Source organism: Lathyrus oleraceus, chromosome 4, assembly GCF_024323335.1.
Source record: "Lathyrus oleraceus cultivar Zhongwan6 chromosome 4, CAAS_Psat_ZW6_1.0, whole genome shotgun sequence".
Taxonomy (NCBI): domain Eukaryota; kingdom Viridiplantae; phylum Streptophyta; class Magnoliopsida; order Fabales; family Fabaceae; genus Lathyrus; species Lathyrus oleraceus.
In genome coordinates, this window is record NC_066582.1 from 274,188,830 (window position 1) to 274,198,839 (window position 10,010).

The following is a 10,010-nucleotide window of genomic DNA, read 5'->3' on the forward strand; positions in this document are numbered from 1 at the left end:
TTTATTTGTTAATCTAAATTAATTTTTTTCAAGATTTATTACACTTGTATATAAGGTTATTGTTTGTTTTAAATTCTTTAGATAAAAATGATGGGGAGAGAGGTAAATGATGAGTGAATTTGGGATTTTAACACTACTATAAAAATATATATAATTTCTGATGCGAAGTTGATTTAACATCGGTTACTAAAATTGGATAATGAATGACGTCATGGAAACTCTCCATTATACGCCTCGATTTTTGAATAACTGAGAGGATAGTTGAAATGACAATTGCTTCGATCCCTAACAATAGCTTTTTTTATATTTGCAAAACTAGCGTCACATACCGCTCGACTTATGGCCAAAACCGAGGGAAAAGATAAATTCTTTTTTTTTTAAATACTATTATATTATTTACACAAAATATTAGAAAATTAATTTATTTACAAACTACATTGTTTACACAGAATATTAAAATTAAAATATATAACAAATTTTGATGCGGATCACTATTGACAGTGTCTTGAGTGTTGATACTCATTAAATGAATGACAAAAATTTATTTAAGGACGGTGAATAAACTTATTAAACACGCTTATATTTCTTCTTGAGTCAAAACTGAGTTGAATTGTGTTTCTTTTTAAATAAAAAATACAATAAAATATGTTTCATCCCAAGCGTCACATACCTCTCGATTTCTTTAAAAAAAACAAGGGGGATAAGTTTTTGTTTTAAATTACATTGTTTATACAAAATATTAAAATATATTATTTAACCAGATCTAGATTTTGACAATGGATTCTTCGAGAATAACAAATCTTTTCAAGTTATTCTTGTAAAACAACAAATCTTTGTTATTATTCGGATTTTATTGTATACCCTTTATGCGTATTCTTTTCAAGTTAAAATGGATTTCATGCATCCAATTTGTTATAAGTTATATGTTCTAACCATGATTTTTTTTTCCGGACTTGCAATCCATCCTAGAGATCTGTTCAAAGATTTCATTATCTCGAGCAAATGTTTTTATGTCAAATGTTTAAGAATAAATTTCTCAATATTGTCAACCAAGGAAAACAATAAACTATGGAGTATTTTCTTTGATTGTAAACATAAGAAGGTGATAAGTGGTTTTCACATCGTTACTTCTAAACATTTTTAAGATTTTATCGCATTTTGATCATTTTACTTCTGCTTACCATGTTTAACGTTTTGGTTGTGTGTTCTTGCTATTTTCAGAGCCTAATGAGAATCCAAGACAAAGAGGGATAAAAAACAGAAAAAACAAGTCAAAAAGATAAAAGTCAACTTTTCCCCATAGTAAAACTAGTGGTCTGCTACAACCACCTGTAGTTGTTGTTAAAGGTCGCAGCAGCAGAGGCGCATAGGGTTCCCAAGTTGCATTCTCTAGTACAATTAGCAGGGGCCTGCTACGGCCACCCGTAGCAACTGCTACGAGCCATAGCAAGAGGGTAAAGCCTAATTCTCTTAGTTCCGTTTTTAGAGTGATCCTCAATGATCATGCCTTTTTAAGCATTATTTGATTTTAAATATTTCTGATGTAATATGCATTGAACCAAAGATATTATACCAGTTTTAGTTTTTTCTCTAAAACTTATAACATGTGTCGCACCTTGAAAAAAGGGGGATACGACTTCAAAGCGAAACGCAATCGCACGCTCGCAATGATGGACTGAACAGAGTCGCCACCGGACTTTATTTATTCCCAAAATGGGAAAGGGAAAATATCGATAAAAACCCCTAAAAGAAAGGATAAGATATGGTCATCGCAACCAATATCAGGGTTCGGGAGTCGGTTACGCAAGGGGAAGGTATTAGCACCCCTCACGTCCGTTGTACTCAACGGGAACCATTAGGTTAGTTGTGTGCGTTAGTGTTAGTTGAAATATTAGGCTTTTCGAATTATTAGGTGGGAAAGAAAGAAAGGATGAGAAGAGAATGTTTTTGGATTTTTGACGAAGGACTAAACCTAAGTTTTTTATTAGTGGGCCTGACAAGATTTATAAATCCTGCTCCTACGTATCTTAAAAGAGAAATCAAGGCTTACGTAGTTCTGGGTAGAAAAATGTTTGTTTGTTGGTCGATTTTAGCGAAAGCTATATTGTATTAATCAACAAGAACATTGTTTTACCCAAAACAGATGAGGAGTGGACGCATACCACACATCGAACAGATTTATAAATCTACATTCAGAAAAGCGTCACTTATCTCGACTCAACAATCGTGGACGAAACATTGTTTTGTATCACTTAAGACAATATATCTTTCATTTATGAAAAAGGTTCTTTGATTAGTCGCACGGCGGCGAAAAAGAGTTTGATTGGTTGGAGGTATTTTGAGTGATGGCGAGAGCTTGGATGAGCGAGATATACATCTCGAATCCTAGCCTCAGGAGTGCACGGTATACACCATGTTCCATTTCCATCTTTATTGAAAGAGGTTAAGATAGGAATTAAGTATTTTGGAATTTGATTGAGAAAAGGTTTGAAGAAACCGCATTGACAATTTTAGACGATGGCGAGAGCCAAGATAGGCGAGGCATACGTCTCGAATCTTAATCTCATGAGTGCACGGTATACACCATGTTCCATTTCCACCTTTATTGAAAAAGTGTTAAATAAGAATTAGGTATTTTGAGTTTTGTTGTGAAAATGACTTGACCCTAGATCAAGTATTGATGGACGTTCAAGAGAAATTTGAATGAGTGTTTGAGAGAAAACAAACTGGATAAATTTGGATGATGGCGAGAGCTAAGATAGGCGAGGCATACGTCTCGAATCTTAATCTCAGGAGTGCGCGGTATACACCACGTTCCACTTCCATCTTATTGAAAAGGTCTTAACTATGAATTAATATTTTTTGAGTTTTTATTAAGAAAACTGGCTTGACGTTGAATCAAGCGTTTGATGAAAGTTTGAAAGAAATGGAATAGAATAGGAGGGAGAAATGAATTGATTTATTTATTGAGAAAATACCAGACGTTGGATCGAGTCATTGTTTTTGATCTTTTGGAAATGGTTGATTTTATTCTTGTGTTAGTATCTAACTAAACAGTCAAACAAATAAAGAAATAAAACAGTACGAAATTATTACACATCGGGGGAGTGGGGTACAGTTTGTCAAATGGGGATTCAAAATCATGAAATAATTAAATCGGGCCCAAACAACAAATAATGCAATGTATGAGTGTAAGTGCAAGAGAACTGGCTCATTGTAAGAAAGCCCAAGAGTAAGCTATGTGAGGTTGATGGCGATGCTTAAAAAGCAATCGACTTACAAGGGTATGGAAATGGGTATTAATAACCTAAAATTAAAATAAATAGCAAGGTACTATATAGAAAAAGAAATTAAATAAAATAATAAACATAACAAATATAAACACAAAAATTAGCTATCCCCAAGTATCGAACCCGCTCCACTAAAGACGATGAAACTGCCCTCTCTCCACTAGACAATTTATGATTAGTTATTATTTACAATAACAACTTGGGTATATAAACCAGAATAGATTGGAATAAAAAAAATTAAAAATAAAAACTAAAATAAAAAAATGATCTGTTGGATTACCCAAAAAAACCCAGCCGCCTGGCTGTTGGGTTCCATGCTGATGGATTGGAAACATAAAAACTAATTAATAAAATGTGCAAAGGAAAACTAAAGCATTAATTTTTTAATGGGTTTTTTATGTGGCTTAAATGTTTGTTTTTTTTTCAAAATAAAATAAAAGAAAAAAATAATGGGAGCAACAGTAACAGACTCTCCATCGTCACTCCCTCATCGTCCTCACTCTCACAACGTCTTCACGCTTTCGCTTCTCTCAAAATCGGTTTCTCTACCTCGCGTCTCTCTTAAACTTCACTCATCACTCTCAATCGCTCTCCCAAAATCGCTCTCAACCTCGCGTCTCTCTCACTATCGCTCACAATACTACCCAAGAAATACACGAATCTACGGTTTCAAAAGAGAGTCGAGTGAAAATCTCACCTTCGACGGTGACGACGACTCAGGTGATGCTTAAATCCTCTTCCTTCGCCTCTTCAAATACCGGTTTCTTTTGATTTGGGGATTAGGGTTCTTTGTGGAGTTTTGTCCGCCTCTCAATTTTTTCGTCCTCTCCTCTGATTCTCTTCTCTCCTTTTATGTCCAACAAATTTAGGGTTTGGGATTGGCTTATGCATATCAAAATAAGGTGTCTCTGCAAACTCCTTTTGGTGCTCAGAAACGGATTGCCTCTTTGATGCTTGTTCTGGAAAAGGTAATCTGAACCTGTGCTTTTTCTTCGAATTTTGTCTCCATTCCATTTTGGGATTTTTGAACTCTTACTGTTTTGACTAGTTACTCGTGTTTTACTGGAGTGAATTCGGAGAAAGCATGAGTAACACTCGGTTCTGTTTGGATTTGTTGCTGCAGGATGTGAATTTTACTGTTGAATGTTGTGATAAGGCGAAATTCTAACCCTTCCTTGTTGATTAACATAACCTGGATTAGTGTTAATCTCTGTGAAGCATTCGATTATTCCCAAATGCTTCAAAATAGTTTCAACGTAAAACATATTTGCGTCATTCACAATCCTCAAATCACACCCTAAAGCATGCGTTGATTTGATTGCAGGTATGATTCTGTGATGAATTGGAAGCCTGTGAAGAACATTTTCAATCTCTTGAATGGTTATACCATGTGAATGAAACTCCATCATCATCATGTCCATGACTGAATTCCAATGCATCGAAAAATGGTAAACTTCTTGGTTTCTAACCCTGCCTTTCATGTATATTGCAGCATTGCCGAATTAATGCATAGTTACCGTATCTGATGCTTATGCAGAACTTAGATCATGGCACATTCTGGTGAGCTCTTTGACGCCATACACAAAATGCAGCCTCAACGTGGTTGGCGATCTTGAGTGCAACATGTTCAGAAGATATGTTCAAGTGACCAAATAAGCATCCTGAGGAGAACCGATTTGATGCGCTGTACTGGTAAAATGAGATTCACAAAAGATTGACCGATGCAGCACTAACTGACTTGTTCAGTCACCAACCCAAACTGACAAATTCTACACGCCTGCTATCGACTTCAATGATAACAAGCCGCCGGACACTTGTCGTCACAACTGTCTGCAAGAGAGGCGTGCATCCAATTGGAGAGAGACTGCCTGACGGTCCTGATACAGTGGCTGATAGAGGCACTGAACTAGGACGAGCAATTGTTTGCACTCTGGAATTTGACAATGCAGGAGGATATGGTGGCCAGTTATATTTGTCAATTCATTTGGTTGTGGTGCAGGTCTGTAGCATGATTGTTCTGCAGCATGACTATTGTCACATGGTTAGGTCTGCTGCCATTTCTCTATGTAATGTTGTCTGCTGCAAGTGTTATACAGTTTTGATACAATTCGTGCAACATATTTTGCCTTGGACTGCTGAAGGATTATGGTTGTCGGCTTCTTGACTTGTTTTGCCTTACGGGTCTTGTTCTGTGTACTGATCTGCTGGCCTGATGCAGGATGCTGTGTTGTTTTGCATTTTTGGCGTTTCGGATGAACTACGTTTGAGCTCTGCGGAAGGTTAGATATCAGCTTGTTGTTTTGGACTTACCATCTGCGGTTCTGTTGCAGCCGATGGTGACTTATAGCTTTTGATTGAGTTTCGTTGTCGGCGTTGCCGTTGGCTCTCACTACATCATTGTGGCTTGCAGTTGGTATGCATTTGTGAGACTGTTGTGTTCAGTTGCTGCTGCGGTCTGTTGTTGGCGTTGCCGTTGGTTCCAGCGTGGCTTATGTTTCATGCTGCAGTTGGTTTATACTGTGATTGTCGTGGTATTTGTTTGGTAGCAGCTTTTTGGTTAGAAAATGCACGGCAAGTGGAAGCGTGGAGTATAGAATCATGAGGCATACCAAGACTCTCCCTCTTTTTCATTCTGATTGTAACTGGACCTCTTTGTCATATATGTATACAATGGTGAAATGCTTGTAATAAAAGGTTAGTATATAAGCTATGTAACATATATGTCGACACTATGCTCATGGAAACATGCTTGACTTTAACAGGTAAAAATGTGCTCATGATATATAAATATTAATGGAATGAAGTGTATGAGAATGTAGCATTACGTACCATGCTTTTTACATTGCCTTTTTTATGGATATGCAAATGTATATAAAATGTGGATAATTGAAAATTTGGTTTATAAAATGAAAAGGTTTTGGATTTTTGAATGGATTTGGAAATGGACGGTTTCCTTTGGTCATGAATGTATGCAAATGAACTTTAGGCCAAGTGCCAAATGAAAAAATAAAAAATGGAAAAATTCAGGACCAAAGTCGGGGTATGACAACATGTTATGAGTTTTTGGTTCCAAGTTTTATTCTACAAAGTTTCTACGTATTTCTTATTTTATTCCTCTGTACTAAAGCCTCCAAGGGAGCAAGATGGGATCAAAGCTTAATTTAAATAGGTTTTATTATTCATTTTCTATTCAATTTATTATCCATTACGATTGTTTGTTATGCATTCAATGATGAATATTGATTTAATTTGTTTGCCCTCACCATGAGTGCGTAATCCATTAGGGACTAGGGGTTATGAGGATCATCTTATAACCTTTTGTATAATCTATGTAATATCCATTATGAGAATTTTTGCCTAATTTTTTTTTATAATCCGAGTTCATGCATTCCAACTCCTGTACAAAAGTAAGGTGTTCTAAGGTATCGACCGTAGTCTGAAAGGATATGTGTCGATACCGGAGCAAAAAATTTTAAACAACTGAGTCCATTACAGCAAAAACGATTGGACGAATTTGAGAAACTTATATAGCTGAGCAAAAGTAAAAAATCATTGACGAATAATCCGGTCGCGCGAAAGCAAACAAATTATTTGTCATCAATAGGGCAATGCGTTGGCGAAAGCAAGAATTGCCCATATTTATCTATTTTCTATAAATTATACGAAATTCTCGTAATAGTAGTGAGTTAGATCATGTGATTCTGTTAGAGTTAGAAACATAACCTTAGGTCATGTTTTCCTCAATAGGAAATTAAATGATTTTATAAATAAGTTATTTTCATTTAAGTGTTTTTTCTAATAAGCTATTTTCGCCAAGACTCATATTCTCGATTTCTCTAGATATACATCGATAGGGAGAAATTCGGTACTTAAGTCATTCGTCTATGTGGTTCAATATCTTTTTACTACTTTTCATAGCCATGCACTTGCGGCGTGTCAAGTTTTCTGCTTATTTTACCGTGTTGATCTGTTGTGTTCTCGCTGCCCTTGTATCCGAAGAATTCATTCTGTTGGAAATTTAGTTGAGCTTGTGCCCAAAATTCGAGCGTTTCTTACTCGAGAGTCGCCGAAATTTTAGATTGCAATTTATAGGTGATCCGGTTGATACTAAGCCTCTTAAGGATTATGTGATTCCTACTGAAGAGGAACCACATTTTAGTATTGTGCACCCACTGATTGTGGAAAATAATTTTGAATTAAAACCTTCTTTGATTGGTATGGTGTAACTAAACCAATTTTCTGGTTTTCCTTCTGAAAACGTGAACCTTCATCTTTCGATATTTATTGATAATTTTGGTACCATTAAGGATAATGATGTTGACCAAAATGTCATTCGTCTTCGTTTATTCCCCTTTTCATTGTGAGACCGTGTGTGAGCTTGGCTTAAATCCTTGCCTGCAAATTCTCAACTATCTGGACCCAATTGAAAGCAGTCTTTCTGCCAAGTAAAACAACCCAAGTTAGGAATGAGATTAAAAAATTTAGGAAAGAAGATGGGGAATTATTGTTTGACGCGTGGGAGTGTTATAAAGATTTGTTAAGACTATGCCATTTTCATGAGCTTGGGAAGTGGATGATTATTTATACCTTTTACAATGGCCTCCTTTACTCCACAAGGATGACATTAGACGCGGATTCTGGAGGAGCCCTAATGGATACTCCTCAATATATAACCTATAACTTGATAGAAGAGATGGGCAAAAACCACCACTCATGAGGAAGTATGCGACAAGTTACTGCTAAGTCTTTTCCTAAGATTGATGGTCTTTATGAGATTAATGCGTTTGACCATATGAACGCTAAGGTGGATACCTTTTACCAAAAGATAGATATTTTAAGTATCACACCTTCCATACCCGTTACTCCTCCCCCTGTTTCTTTTGTTGCCTCCGCTACTCTCTATTGTGACATATGAGGAGTTAATAAGCACACTGATAGAGATTGCCAAATGATCCTCACCAGAGGATCAACCCAAGAAAATGTCAATTTTGCGAATAATAACCAACGGAAAAATCCGTACTCTAACACCTATAACTCGAGGTGGTAATACTGGAATGAAACACAACAACAGGTTAATACATTACCTGGTAATACTGGAATGAAACACAACAACAGGTTCATACATGACCTGACAATACTGAAACAATCATAGAGAAAGACTTTTCAGAACAGGTTCATATATGACCTGACACTGGAATAAAGTTCAACAACAGGTTCATATATGACCTGACAACATTGAAACAATTATAGAGAAAGACTCTTCAGGACAGGTTCATATCTGACCTGACACTGGAATAAAGCTCAACAACGGGTTCATATATGACCTGACAACATTGAAACAATTATAGAGAAAGACTCTTCAGGACAGGTTCATATCTGACCTGACACTAGAATAAAGCTCAACAACAGGTTCATATATGACCTGACAATGCCGAACAAAAGGTTCATATATGACCTGACAATGGATTAAAGTTCAATAACAGGTTCATATATGACCTGAAAAGCACTTGAACAACAGGTTCATATGTGACCTGATAATTGAATAAAGTTCGACAAACAGGTTCATATATGACCTGAATAGCTTGAACAACAGGTTCATATATGACCTGATAATGGAATAAGGTTCAACAACAGGTTCATATATGACCTGAATGGCTTGAACGACAGGTTCATATATGACCTGATAATGGAATAAGGTTCAACAACAGGTTCATATATTACCTGAATAGTATGAACAACAGGTTCATATATGACCTGACAATGGAATAAAAATCAACACCAGGTTCACATATGACGTGAATGCATTGAACAACAGGTTCATATATGACCTGATAATGGAATCAAATTCAACAACAAGTTCATATATGACTTGAATAGCACTGAACAACAGGTTCATATATGACCTGATAATGGAATAACAATAATTGGACTCTGACCGTAAGCAATGGACTACAACCAACTTTTAACAGATTGGTGCCAATCAACAAAAGGACTTGAAAATGACTGCGAAAACCGGATGTTGGTTCAAGGGCACCAAAGACAAACTGGAATTAGAGGTCAATGGACATAGGATCAATCAACAAGACCTGGGTCAATGCAAAATGAGCACGAAGTACATCTCGGCTATGCATGATTTGAATATTTTTGCATGATATATGAATGATCATGATTATGAGAATGCTGACACTTGAGCGGACTGGGAGTTTGTAAAGACTGATTACAGAGATTCTGATTCCTCAACACCGATAACTCAAAACCCGTACAATTAATAAGCGCACCCAGAGGAGAATCTGTCATGATTGTCAGTTATAAGTAACCAAAGGTCCGTCCTTCTAGAGTATTAATAAGTTGTACTCCATGGGGACTTTTGTTGGTGATCCAGGAATATTTATGCAACCTAGAGGCTTTCGGGGAAACAAATGATTTTCCTTTGATTTTCACATATATCAAAGTAATTTCGTTTTTTTTACTAAATTTCAAATTCTTTTTCAAGTTTCAAAACTTCATTATTAACAAATAAATGACATTTTGCATAAAAAAGAAAAGCGTAGATGAACACAAACTAACAATGATTGGGAAAACTTGTATTTTATTCAAGAATGGTAGCACACAAATGACGTAGCTCCATAGAGTGTTACAATTTTTGGAAAATGGAAATAAGGAAAGGTTTACGTTGAATTCAGTGACCACTAACATCCCTACTAGATATGATTTCCCAAA

The 10,010-nt window shown here is 36.0% G+C and overlaps 1 long non-coding RNA gene across 1 annotated transcript; it reads left to right on the forward strand.

The window, feature by feature from the left end:
* Window positions 1–3,768: 3,768 nt before the first annotated feature.
* Window positions 3,769–6,012, forward strand: LOC127075063 (uncharacterized). Its single transcript, XR_007786196.1, has 4 exons — window positions 3,769–4,010; window positions 4,160–4,258; window positions 4,615–4,738; window positions 4,828–6,012. It is a non-coding gene; the product is annotated as an uncharacterized LOC127075063 (long non-coding RNA).
* The last annotated feature ends 3,998 nt before the right edge of the window (window positions 6,013–10,010 follow it).